Source organism: Nomascus leucogenys, chromosome 20 (assembly GCF_006542625.1).
Source record: "Nomascus leucogenys isolate Asia chromosome 20, Asia_NLE_v1, whole genome shotgun sequence".
NCBI lineage: Eukaryota > Metazoa > Chordata > Mammalia > Primates > Hylobatidae > Nomascus > Nomascus leucogenys.
In genome coordinates, this window is record NC_044400.1 from 359744 (window position 1) to 372492 (window position 12749).

The window sequence follows — 12749 nt, forward strand, 5'->3', positions numbered from 1 at the left end:
GCAGCCTCGGCCTTCGTGCACCAACCTGGGGTGTTCAAGGAGGCACTCGGCCTGGGGACGCCGTGGGAAGAGCTATCGGAGGAGCCCCTCGGAGCTGCCTCAGCTGGATGTAAAGGTTAATACATAAATCAAAGGGAGATGTCAGGTGCCTTTTAACACTGATTGAGACGTAATTGGGCGGGGACCGTGCGCCAGGCACCCGCGCTCATGGAACCAAGGCAGGACGTGGAAGAAATTATGTGGCTTGTTTGTCTGCAATCGCGTCAAGACCGATCGTCCCTCGGCTCTGGACAGACGCCCCCCGCCCCCAGCCAGCTGAGGATGCAAATATTCATGGCCTGGTGCCGGTTCCGGGGCTGGCTGGCGTTGCTGCACACTGAGGACGCACCACCCACATGGAATCCGGGCTGCGAGAACTTTCCAGATGTCCCCAAAGAGATCACCTCATCTGCTCATCCCTGGGGTCACGGGGCCGACTCGGGACAGAATGACGTGCAGTCATCCTGGAGGTCACGGGGCCGACTCGGGACAGAATGACCCACCCTTCAGCACAGACCTCCCGCACAGCCTGTGTCCTGCACCCTCCAGCCCAGGCCTCTGCCCTCTTCTGTCCCGGCCGGAGGGGCTCCAAAACAGAGCTAAATGCCCGCCAGGGCAGCCTTTTGCTGCTTCCCACGGCCAGAATCCCGGCCCAGGGTCTCAGGCGTCCCGACGTAGGGGGTTCCAAGCCTCACATGTGTGTGGACTGCAGACAAGGACGCTTTATGAGATGAGATTGCACACAGACGTGTGTGCGAGAGAGAAATGTGTCAAATTACTCAAAGTAAACATTAAAAATTTTAAATAACAATTTTAAAAGGTATAGCTCTGTTCGGCCAGTTCTCCCATTTTTGAAAATAATCCCTTACCCCGCCTTTTTCTTTAAGACAGGTCTTGCTTCATTGCCCGGGCTGGAGTACGTACAGTGGCGTAATCACAGCTCACTGCAACCTCAGCCTCCTGGACCCAGGTGATCCTCCCACCTCAGCCTCCCAAGTAGCTGCCACCACGCCCAGCTAATTGTGTGTGTGTGTGTGTGCGTGTGTGTGCGTGTACACACTATATATCTAATATATATCATATACAGATATAGATATATAGATATATTAGAGACGGGGTTTTCCTATGTTGCCCAGCTGTTCTCAAATTCCTGGGCTCAAGTGATCCACCCACCTTGGCTTCACAAAGTGCTGAGATTATAAGCCACCACGCCGGCCAATTCTTTTTATTTTTTTTTATTTTTAACATTCCTGTAACTGCAGTAAATACAAGTGGCCTTGTTGCCTCTCTGCCTGGAGAGATCGTAACCACGCTCCCCACCCAGAACCGGGCACCCTCAGCTCCCCCACCCAGAACCGGGCACCCTCAGCTCCCCCACCCAGAACCGGGCACCCTCAGCTCCCCCCACCCAGAACCGGGCACCCTCGGCTCCCCCACCCAGAACCGGGCACCCTCGGCTCCCCCCCAGAACCGGGCACCCTCGGCTCCCCCACCCAGAACCGGGCACCCTCAGCTCCCCAGGCCAAGCCTGCCTTCCTCGCTGGTTCTCTATCAGCCTCCGGAGCTGCTTTCTGCCCTGTTCTTCGTCTGCTAAAAAACAAAACATTAGCCCTTCTGCTTAGGGAGGGCATCTTTCCCCCTCTCAGCTCAGCTAACCCCTATTTGTGCCCTGAGATGCAGCTCCCAGGCTGCCTCCTCCAGAAAGTCTTTCCTGACTGCCCCCCCACTTCCAGGTGGGGTTGGAGACACCTGCCCCAGTATTTCTGACTTTCAAGCACCAATTTCCGTCTATTCTGATCACAGCACCTCCTAGAAGGGCCCTGATGTTCATGAGGAAGGATTCCAACCTCCCCTTTATTCCTTTTGGTGCAGAGCCCACCAGGCACCGGGACTCTGCCTGCCTGGCCTCCACCTCACCTGCCATGTGACCCTGATCTGTCACCAATGGCTTTTAAACTTCAGAGACTCAGATTGTGCTTCACCCAAAAGCAACAGTGACGATGACAATGGTTTGCACTGTGTGGAGCTAACCACATGTGGACGCTGCTGTACTTTACCTATATTTACTCATTTAATCATCACAGCAACACTATATGTAAGTACCACACCATCCCATTTTACAGATGAGAAAACCAAGGCACAGAAAAGTTAAGTTACTTGCTTGAGGTCACATAGCCAGCAAAGTGGCAAGGCCAGCATTTGAACATAGGCAGCCTGGGTCCAGGGTCCACACTTTTAGGCTTGTCTTCCCACAGGGTGGCAGATTTAATTTTAAAAAAGATACCAGTCCCATGTGGTAAGCCTTGGCTGAGACCAAGCAGCTCAACGAAGTTACTGCTAACACAGGTAATCAGAAAGGCTCATACCAAGATTAAGAATGTTAGACAGAAATATAGAAATGCAGGCGGGGAAACCAGGATGGTAAACTTTTGGATAAATGCGGGTGAATATTAATTGTACAAAGCAACAATTATTATGTCTTGTGGAGTTAAAATATGTATGGAAATAAAATGCAAGAAGACCACAGTGCAAAATGCAGGAGGGTGTAGAATTCGAAGCTTCTAAGATTATAGTAACATAAATACAGCTGTTATTAGTAATGGTAATAATTGGATTAGACCATAATAAGTCAAGAATACATTTTATAATTGCTAGGGTAAACCTTATAAAAGGGGTAGTAAAATAATATGCAACTCACAAATAATGGCAGAAAAATTTTAATCCATTCAAAGAAAGCTAAGAAAGGAAGAAAAAAGGAAACAAAAACTAATGTACAAAAGAGAAAACAAACAGTAAGAGGGTAGATCTAAATCCCATTAAATGTAAATGGATAAGAAACCCACTGATGGTCAGACTGGATTAAGAAAAAATCAACTGTATGTTGCTTACAGGAGACACATTTTAACTCTAAGAACACAGAAAGGTTAAAAGTAAAAAAAACTATATAGCACAAGGACACTAGCCAACAGAAAGGTGGTGTAGCTATATTAACAGACAAAACAGACACTAGTGCAGTGGCTCACGCCTGTAATCCAGCACTTTGGGAGGCTGAGATGAGTGGATCACCTGAGGTCAGGAGTTCAAGACCAGCCTGGCCAACAAAGTGAAACCCTGTCTCTACTAAAAACACAAAATTAGCTGGCATAGTCATGGACACCTGTAATCCCAGCTACTTGGGGGCTGAGGCAGGAAAATCACTTCAACCTGGGAGGTGGAGGTTGCAGTGAGCTGAGATCAGGCCATTGCACTCCAGCCTGGGTGACAGAGTGAGGCTCTATCTCAAAAAAATAAAAAAACAGATAGTAAAGCAAAAAACTCTGCTATAGATAAAGAGGGACATTTCATAATGGTAAGATCTAACAGCTTAACCACATGTCATATACACAGGCCAGTACTCCAGAAAGTCACCATCCTCCCAAATTCACATGAAGCATTTGCTAAATTGATCGTATGTTGGGCCATTGAGAAGCCTCAACAAATTTTAACAGATTGTAAAGTATGTTCTGTGAACACAATAAAATTAATCTAAAAATTGATTAAAATATAACTAGAAAAACTCCAGCTGCCTGAAAGTTAAACAACACATTCCTAAATAGTCCATGGTTCAAAGAGGAAATCAGAATGGAAATGATAAAATATTTTGTGGCCAGGTGCAGTGGCTCATGCCTGTAATCCCAGCACTTTGGGAGGCCAAGGCAGGCGGATCACCTGAGGTTGAGAGTTTGAGACCAGCCTGACCAACACGGAGAACCCTGTCTCTACTAGAAATACAAATTAGCTGGGCATGGTGGCGCACGCCTGTAATCCCAGCTACTCGGGAGGCTGAGGCAGGAGAATTGCTTGAACCCCGGAGGTGGAGGTTGCAGCGAGCCGAGATCACACCATTGCACTCCAGCCCGGTCGACAGAGTGAGACTCTGTCTCAAAAAAAAAATTGTTCTAAAAGATAATGAAGATGCACCCAGCCAACCTGTGGGATGTGGGCTAGGCAGCCCTTGGGGGGAGACTTCCACCCTTCACGGAACACGGTAAAAAGAAGAAAGGCAGAAAGATCACCAGTGTAAGAGTCCCTCTTCATCCGACAAACAGCAATAAACCAAACCTACGAATAAAAATACTGAAGATGAGAACAGAAAGACAAGAAAATATGAAACAAAAGTACGATGGGGAAGCTCAACAAAGATTTTTGAAGATCAATAAAGTTCACCGAGGTGTAAGAACCGAAAGCCCGGACTTCGGCAGGGGGTTCGGCTTCCACGTGGCCCTGGGTGAAAGTGCAGCCGTGGGATCTTGATGGAGAGAAACGCTGGGCAGGGAGGAGCGTGGGACAGAAACACGGAAATGCGGGGCCCAGGCCCTGGGGCTGTTTCCACACAAACTGAGTCCCCAAGCCCTTCAATTCATCGAAAGAACCCATGTACCCAAGGGCAACGGGAATGTGGACAGCAGTGGCTGGAGAAACCAACTGAGAGCTCAAAGGAGAAAGGGCCGTGACGGCTGTCCTGGCATCCCTCCTGAAGGTGCCGCAGCCACTGTCTCTGTGCGTCTCTGCCCCTCTGCTCTCCTGCTGCCCCGTCCCACACAGGCAGTGCTCTCAGCAGGGGTGGTTTACCTCCAGGGCAAATTTGGCAAAGTCTGGATATATTTTTGGTTGTCATGACAGAGGGGTTCCCAGTGAGAAAGGTGCAGGATCCCAGCAAACACCCTACAGTCCCCACCACAATGAATAATCCAGCCCTAAATGTCAATAGTCAACAGTGCCAAGGTTGAGAGACCCTGATATGGGTGGTGTGGTGGGGTTTAACCTTTAAATTTTTTTTTGTTATTGTTGTTTTGTTTTTGTTTTGTTTTCGTTTTTGTGATGGAGTCTCGCTCTGTCACCCAGGCTGGAGTGCAGTAGTGCAATCTCGGCTCACTGCAAGCTCTGCCTCCTTGGTTCACGCCATTCTCCTGCCTCAGCCTCCCGAGTAGCTGGGACTACAGGTACCTGCCACTGCACCCGGCTAATTTTTTGTATTTTTAGTAGAGACAGGGTTTCACCATGTTAGCCAGGATTGTCTCGATCTCTTGACCTCATGATCCACCCCCCTCGGCCTCCCAAAGTGCTGGGATTTCAGGTGTGAGCCACCATGCCCGGCCTAACCTTTAAATTTTAGGACATTGGTTTTCAACATGGGTTATGACTGAACCAGAAGAAGGGTGAACATTACCCAGAGGTGCTGGATGAGGAGGTGGATGTAGTAATGGACAAGACTTTGCAGGGCTGCTGAGTATAGTTGTACAGGTTGTGTACTGCACAATCAGAAAGTACCACTCACACTGTCGACCCTATAAACGTGTGTATTTTTATGCCAATTTTCTAACAGATGGCAGTAAATGGTCTGATTCTAACAACATCAGCATATACTAAAATTTTCTGATATGCATAAATAAAGCCCCCTGAGGAACCTCAGTTTTCTAATTTTTATTTTTTCTAATTTTCTAATTTGCACATAGGGGCCCTGAGACGCTGGGCTGCCCCGATCAGGGAGAAGGTGAGTGCATCTTACTCTGTACTAGGAATAATTGGATTATGTGAACTGGGGGTGCAATTGCGTTGCCTGGAAGTTCAGGTTCCTTTGTTGGTTATGCATCTGAGAGGCTGTGGTGAGCACTCGGCATCCCACCAGACACACAGCGTCTCTGAAGGATCTTCTCGCGCGTGTACAATTTCCTGCATTATGATTTCCAACAGAAGACATGCAGCAACATCTCCATCACCCTCGTGGCGGGGTGTGGGTGTGTAACGCGGCTCTTCCCAGACCGGGGCACCAGATGGATTTGTAAGTGATCGCTGTGAGTCCATAGCCGGGTGCAGAGGGACTGTGGCAAGCTTGCTGGGAATCCAGTGCTTCAGGGACAATTGTGGCAGAACCTCTGGGAACCCGCGCCATGGTTCTCAACCAAAGATGGCATCTCCTCACCCTGGAAGGCCTTGGGAACGTGCTTGTATTTTTGGTGGTTGTGATTACTTGGGAGTATATTGACAAGCGTTGGGTGTGGACTGAGGTGTTAAACACTCAGCAGTAAACGAGACCACCCCACACCTCCTCCTGGAGGAGGCAGCCTGGGAGCTGCATCTCAGGGCACAAATAGGGTTAGCTGAGCTGAGGGGGGAAGATGCCCTCCCTAAGCAGAAGGGTTAGGGTTTTGTTTTTAGCAGACAAAGAACAGAGCAGAAAGCAGCTCCGGAGGCTGATAGAGAACCAGCGAGGAAGGCAGGCTTGGCCGGGGGAGCTGAGGGTGCCCAGTTCTGCGTGGGGGAGCCGAGGGTGCCCAGTTCTGCGTGGGGGAGCCGAGGGTGCCCGGTTCTGGGTGGGGGAGCCGAGGGTGCCCGGTTCTGGGTGGGGGAGCCGAGGGTGCCCGGTTCTGGGTGGGGGAGCCGAGGGTGCCCGGTTCTTGGAGGGGAGCCGAGGGTGCCCGGTTCTGGGTGGGGAGCCGAGGGTGCCCGGTTCTGGGTGGGGAGCGAGGGTGCCCGGTCGGGGGGGAGCCGAGGTGCCCGGTTCTGGTGGGGAAGACGAGGGTGCCCGTTCTGGGTGGGGAGCTGAGGGTGCCCAGTTCTGGGTGGGGGAGCAGGGCGTGGTCAGGGTTTCTCCAGGCCGAGAGGGAACAAGGCCACTTCTCAAAATGCCAGCCTGCCCTACTGAGAGACACTGTCCAACGTGGCAGGTGCCAGGCAGTGGGGGACAGTGAGACTCCCAGGGAGACGCCCCCATATCAGGGCCAGGCTTTGTTTCTGGCTGGGCACATTCAGAGTTCAAGTGCCCTAATATTTGTTAATGAGTGTGCTCTCTGCTTAAACTTAGCCAGAGTAGCTGCGTTGTTTGCAACCAAGTATCGTGACTGACACAAGTTCCAGCTTGTTCTTATCAGCTCCAGATTGCTCACTGTTCTTATTGTTTTATGTAGCAAATACCTGGATAGATGTTTCCAGATGTTTACCATTTTCTTCACTCATGCTTTATTCTCTGGCCCCGCTCCTTCCTTCTGGGATAGATTTCCTTCTTCCTGAATTAGATCCTTAAGTAGTTATTTCTGTTTGTGGTGATATCTCAGTCTTATTCTGAAAAGTAATGTCTTCCTCCATCCTTCCCTCCCTCCTTCCCTCCTTCCTTCTCTTTCTTTGTTTCGATTCTAAAACAAGTATTCCATTATCTCCTGGCATATATTGTGGTTGTTTTAAAATTTGCCGTCTGTCAATTGATCAGTCCTGACCATTACCATCTCTTGGTATTTCCCACTGACAGTTCATTATCAAAATTTCGAGCAGGAAGAATTGCGCAGTGAACAGCCAGAGACCCACCACTTAGATTCTGCAACGGTTACCACTTTGTTATACTTGCTTTACCACGTGACATGAACCATCTAATCATTCATCAACTTCAAAGTGAGTTGCTAACGTCTGCGCAGTGAACAGCCAGAGACCCACCACTTAGATTCTGCAACGGTTACCACTTTGTTATGACCACTTTGTTATACTTGCTTTATCACATGACATGAATCCATCTAATCTTTTACAAACTTCAAAGTGAGTTGCTCACACTGGCGCGCTTCACCCCTGAATATTTCAGCATGTGTATAACTAACTAGAGCTTGACAGTTGTTTGCAGAGTTCTATTTTTTTAGGTAAATTTTACCTGGAGTGGAATGCACCCATTTGAAAGGTGCCATTGTGCATTTGGATAAATGCCTGCAGTCGGTGGTCAGGCCTGAAGGAGGAGAACCTGTTCTGATGTTTTTCTCCACAGAAGAGTTTTGTGTGTTGTCGAACTTCATACAATAGCTGCTTCCTGGGACAAGGCTTTGAGACTTGTCTGTATCTACACGTGCATCCACGCTCGGTTCCTTTCCATCGCCAAGTAGCATTTTGCTCATTTATGTTGGCATTTTCTGTTTTTTATATTTGAGTTGTAGGACTTCTTTATACACTCCTGATAAAGTCCTACGGGTTTTGCACAACTTTTTCTCCCAGTCTGTGTTTTGCCTATTTATTTTCATCATGGAATATTGACAAAAATAATTTTTAATTTGATAAAGTCTGATTTGTCAAAAAATTTTTTCTCTGCCTCCCTTAAGAAACCTTCTCTATATCCAGGTCATAAAGACCTGCACTTTTGTCTGGAGGCTTTACAGCTTTATATTTTACATTTGGTAATATGCTCCACCTAGAATTAGGTTTTGGGTAATGGTGTCAGATAAGTGTCAATGTCTTTTCCCCATAAAATCATCCTGGCGCCGTTCGTTGAAAAGATTTTGTTTCCCCAATGAGATTGTTTTGATGTCTTTGCCGAAATCAATTGCCTATATGTGTGGGGGTCTATTTCTGAACTCTCTGTTCCGTTCCATTGATCTATTTGCCTATCTTAACATAAACAGCACCGTATTTATAACTGTAGCTTTACAATACATATTGAAATCAGGTAGTGAGAGTCCTACAACTTTTCTTTTTCAAGTTGCTTGGGCTGTTCTAGGTTCTTTGCAATTCGAAATAAATTGTATAATCAGTTTGTCAGTTTATACGAGAAAACCCGCTGGCATTATGATTAGGGTTGTGTTGAAGTCATAAATCCGTTGTGGGAAAATTGACATCTTAGCAAGTAGTTCAAATTTTTATGCTACTCTAAATGACATTTTTAAATTTTCCATTTCTGATTATTTCTCAGTATGCAGATATAAAATTAATTTTTGTCTGTTGATTTTATATTCTTCCATCTCACTAAACTCACTTGTCGGTTGTAACTGCTTTTTGTCAATTCCATTAGATTCTCTACATACAGCCTGTCTTCTGTGAACACAGGTTTACCATTTAATTCCCAGTCTGGATGCTTTTCACTTATTTTCTTGCTCTACTGCCCTGGCTGGAGCCTCCAGGACCATGTTGAATAGCAGGAGTAAGAGTAGCCATCCTTACCTTGCTGCTGGTGTTGAGAGGGAAGCATTCGATCTTTATCTCGGTTATAAAGTTTATAGGCCACAGGTTTTTAAACATAGATATCCTTTATCAGGTTGAGCAACTTTCCTTCTATTCCTAGTTTGCCAAGAGTGTTTACTGGGAATGGATGTGACATTTTGTCAAATGACTTTTCTGCACTTACTGAGATAATTATAGGGATATTCTTTTCTGCTTTACTAATATGCTTCATTACATTGATTATTTTGCAAATGTTAAATCATCCCTGAATTCCTGGAATAAGCTCCATTTGGCAATTATAGATATACATACATGTATATGTTTTTAGAAGCAATGTTTTACTCTGTCATCCGGGCTGGAGTGCAGAGTACGGGGGAATGATCATAGCTCAGCATAACCTTGAACTCCTGGGCTCAAGCGGTCCTCCCACCTCAGCCTCCCCAGCAACTGGGGCTACAGGCTTATGCCACCATGCCTTGTTAATTTTTTTAGAGAATTCTTTTCAAGACCAGGTCTCCATCACCTGGCTTCAAAGTGATCCTCCTACATCAACTTCCCAAGTAGCTGGGATTACAGGTGTGAGCCTGGCCCGGCTCTAGTAGACTTTTTATATGAGGAGTATTAGTCTTTAGTTTTCTTTTCTTCTTATGACTTTGACCTGTTTGGGTATTAAGGTAATGAAGACTTTGTAGAATGAGCTAAGAAGTATTCCCAGCTTTACAATTTCAAATGGGCCATTTTTAAGCCACTATTTCTTTAAAAACTTTTGCAGTCCCGCCCCCTGCCTACTTTCGGGCACCCCAGTTATACATACATTAGTCTCCTGGAAGTTGCCTCTGCACTCACTGATGCCCTGGCCATTTTCTCACCCTGTTTTCGCCATGGTTTTACCTTAGATCGTTTCTATTGCTATGGCTGTGAGGCCACTAACCTTTTCTTCTGCAACGTCATATCATTTGTCTGTTTTTCGTCTCAGACTTGATAATTTTCATCTCTGGAAGTGCAATTTGTGTTTTTTAATATCTTCCACATAACTACTAAACTTTTGTGGGGGGCACATAAAGCACAGTTATAATAAGTGTTTAATGTCTTTGCCTGCTAATTCTAACACCTATTCAGTCTGGGCTGGTTTAGGTTGAATAATTCGTCTTCTCACTCCGGGTCATGTTTTCCTGCTCCTCATGTGTGGTGATCTTTAATTAGATGCTAGACATTGTGAATTTTTCTTGGTTGGATTCTGGGTATTTTTATGTTTCTATAAATATTCTTGTGCTTTGTTTTGGGAAACTTCTCAGCCAACATCCAGTCAAATATTTCCCTTCCCTATTTTTCCCTGTGAAACTGCAGTTAGACATATTACAGCATTTTAATTGAAGTTACTTGGAAACAGTTTGATCCTAAGCAGGAAAGATCAGCGTTCGGTTTAGGGCCAAACAGTTCCCGCTAGGGAAGTAAGACCGCTCTGTGTTCTCTGCGCAGTGAGCCATGAACATGAGGCTTCTGGTCTGGCTGGCGGGAACAGGCACTATTCCCTTCTCCTGTGTGGGCACCAGGAACTGGTACCACTAACCCTTTCAGGTGGTTCTCTGCAGCTGTGGGTACTTTCCTCACATAAAAATAATGCTGATGAGTATTTAGCTGATATTCAAGTGGCGGGGGTTCCTCAGCAGATACCAGAAGTCGCCCGTGCCCTTCTCCCCTCTGCTTCACTCTGTCCTGTGAACTCTCCTGCCTTAGTTCCTGAACCCTCAGTTCTGTGTCCGAACTCCAGGAGTCTGCCAGGCTCCCCTGGGTTCCGCCTCTCTGAGCCATGTCCTGAGAACGTCTTCAAGGCAGTAAGCCGGGGCTGCTGTAGGGCTCACCTTGCTGTCCCCATCGCTCAGGGATCGTTATACTTTGTTACTTGATGTCTCGGTTCTCGAAAGCTCTTGTTTCACGTAGTCTGTCTGGTTGGGGTTATTTTAGGTAGAAGGGTAAATCCAGGTCCTGTTACTCCATGTTGGCCAGAAGCAAAGGTCTCCAGCTGCCTTTTTCTAAATCATCTTTGCCTTTTAGTTTTCTTCTCTTTCATTACAACTTGCCATGTGAGAATTCATTTTTTTTTTTTTTTTGAGACAGAGTCTCGCTGTGTCCCCCAGGCTGGAGTGCAGTGGCGCGATCTTGGCTCAATGCAAGCTCCGCCTCCCGGGTTCATGCCATTCTCCTGCCTCAGCCTCCGGAGTAGCTGGGACTACAGGCACCCACCACCACGCCCGGCTAATATTTTGTATTTTTAGTAGAGACAGGGTTTCACCATTTTAGCCACCATCTCCTGACCTCGTGATCCACCCGCCTCAGCCTCCCAAAGTGCGGGGATTACAGGCGTGAGCCATCGCGCCTGGCCAGAATTCATTTTTATTTAACCTGCTCAGGACTTACGATTTTGCATCTGGAGATGCATGACTTCCATCAGTCCTGGAAACCTCTCAGCCACTATCTCTTCAAATGTCTCCCTTCCTTTATTTTCCCTGTGGATCTCCAATTAGACACATATTACCACATTGTAATCTTTCAGGTAGATAGATCTGGGAAAGGAGATGTTTAAAGAGATAATGGTTGAGAGATTAACTTCCAAAACAATTAACTTCCAAAACAACAGCTATTTATCTGTCTCAATCCTGGTAATTTATTCAGATCTATCTTATGAACTCTCAGTAGCTGTATCTACATTGTTTTAATTTCAGTGACTGTATTTTTCATTTTTAGGAGATTTTTTGTTGTTGTGGTTCTTTTCCAAATTTGCCTGGTTTTGTTACATTGTTTGCTGATCTTTACTCATTTTTTAAGACAGCTTCTTTCCACGTTTTTAATTGTTTGACAGTTTTTAATGTTGTTTATTTGATGACTCTTTTGTCAGAATTTCTTGAAGGCATCGTCTTGCCACTGTGCTGCTTTGCATATTTTGCATTTCTTCTTTGCAGGGTTCATAGGTTTCTCCTGTGAGTTCGTGGTCTATAGTTTTTTTTGTTTGTTGGTTTGTTTGTTTGTTTTGAGACAGAGTCTCGCTTTGTGGCCCAGGCTGGAGTGCAGTGGCACGATCTCGGCTCACTACAAGCTCCGCCTCCCAGGTTCACACCATTCTCCTGCCTCAGCCTCTCCAAGTAGCTGGGACTACAGGCGCCCGCCACCACGCCCGGCTAATTTTTTTTTTTTTTGTATTTTTAGTAGAGACGGGGTTTCACCGTGATCTCGATCTCCTGACTTCGTGATCTGCCCCCCTCGGCCTCCCAAAGTGCTGGGATTACAAGTGTGAGCCACCGTGCCCAGCCGTGGTCTATAGTTTTATCTGGAAATCCTGCATGGCCTCTGTTGAAGATGTGTCCCCAGAGTGGTTTGCACTTTGCTGTTGAGGATGTGTCCCCAGGGCAGTTTACAAGTTGCTCCTGCCAGAGGCCCCCAGGGGTTTCCAGGCTCATCCCACTTTTCCCCCAGTTCCTCATTTGGGCATTCCCGGGCCTCAGGGTGGTGTATTTTCTCAGCCTGACCACACTGTGGGCAGTTTTATTGTTATAATTCTTAGCAGAAACTTTCTTCCCATGAGAGCTCAGACTAAAACAAACAAGCTCCTCTAACACCTGGGCTCCATGCAGGGGTCACGGTTCTAACCCCCAGCTTGTGTGAGTCCACGGCCTCATCTATTTTCCGTTGATGGGCATTGAAGCACAAGCCCTTCCCTGCTGAGACTAGTCGCCCACCCCTGGAACAGCTGCGCCACCCGCTCA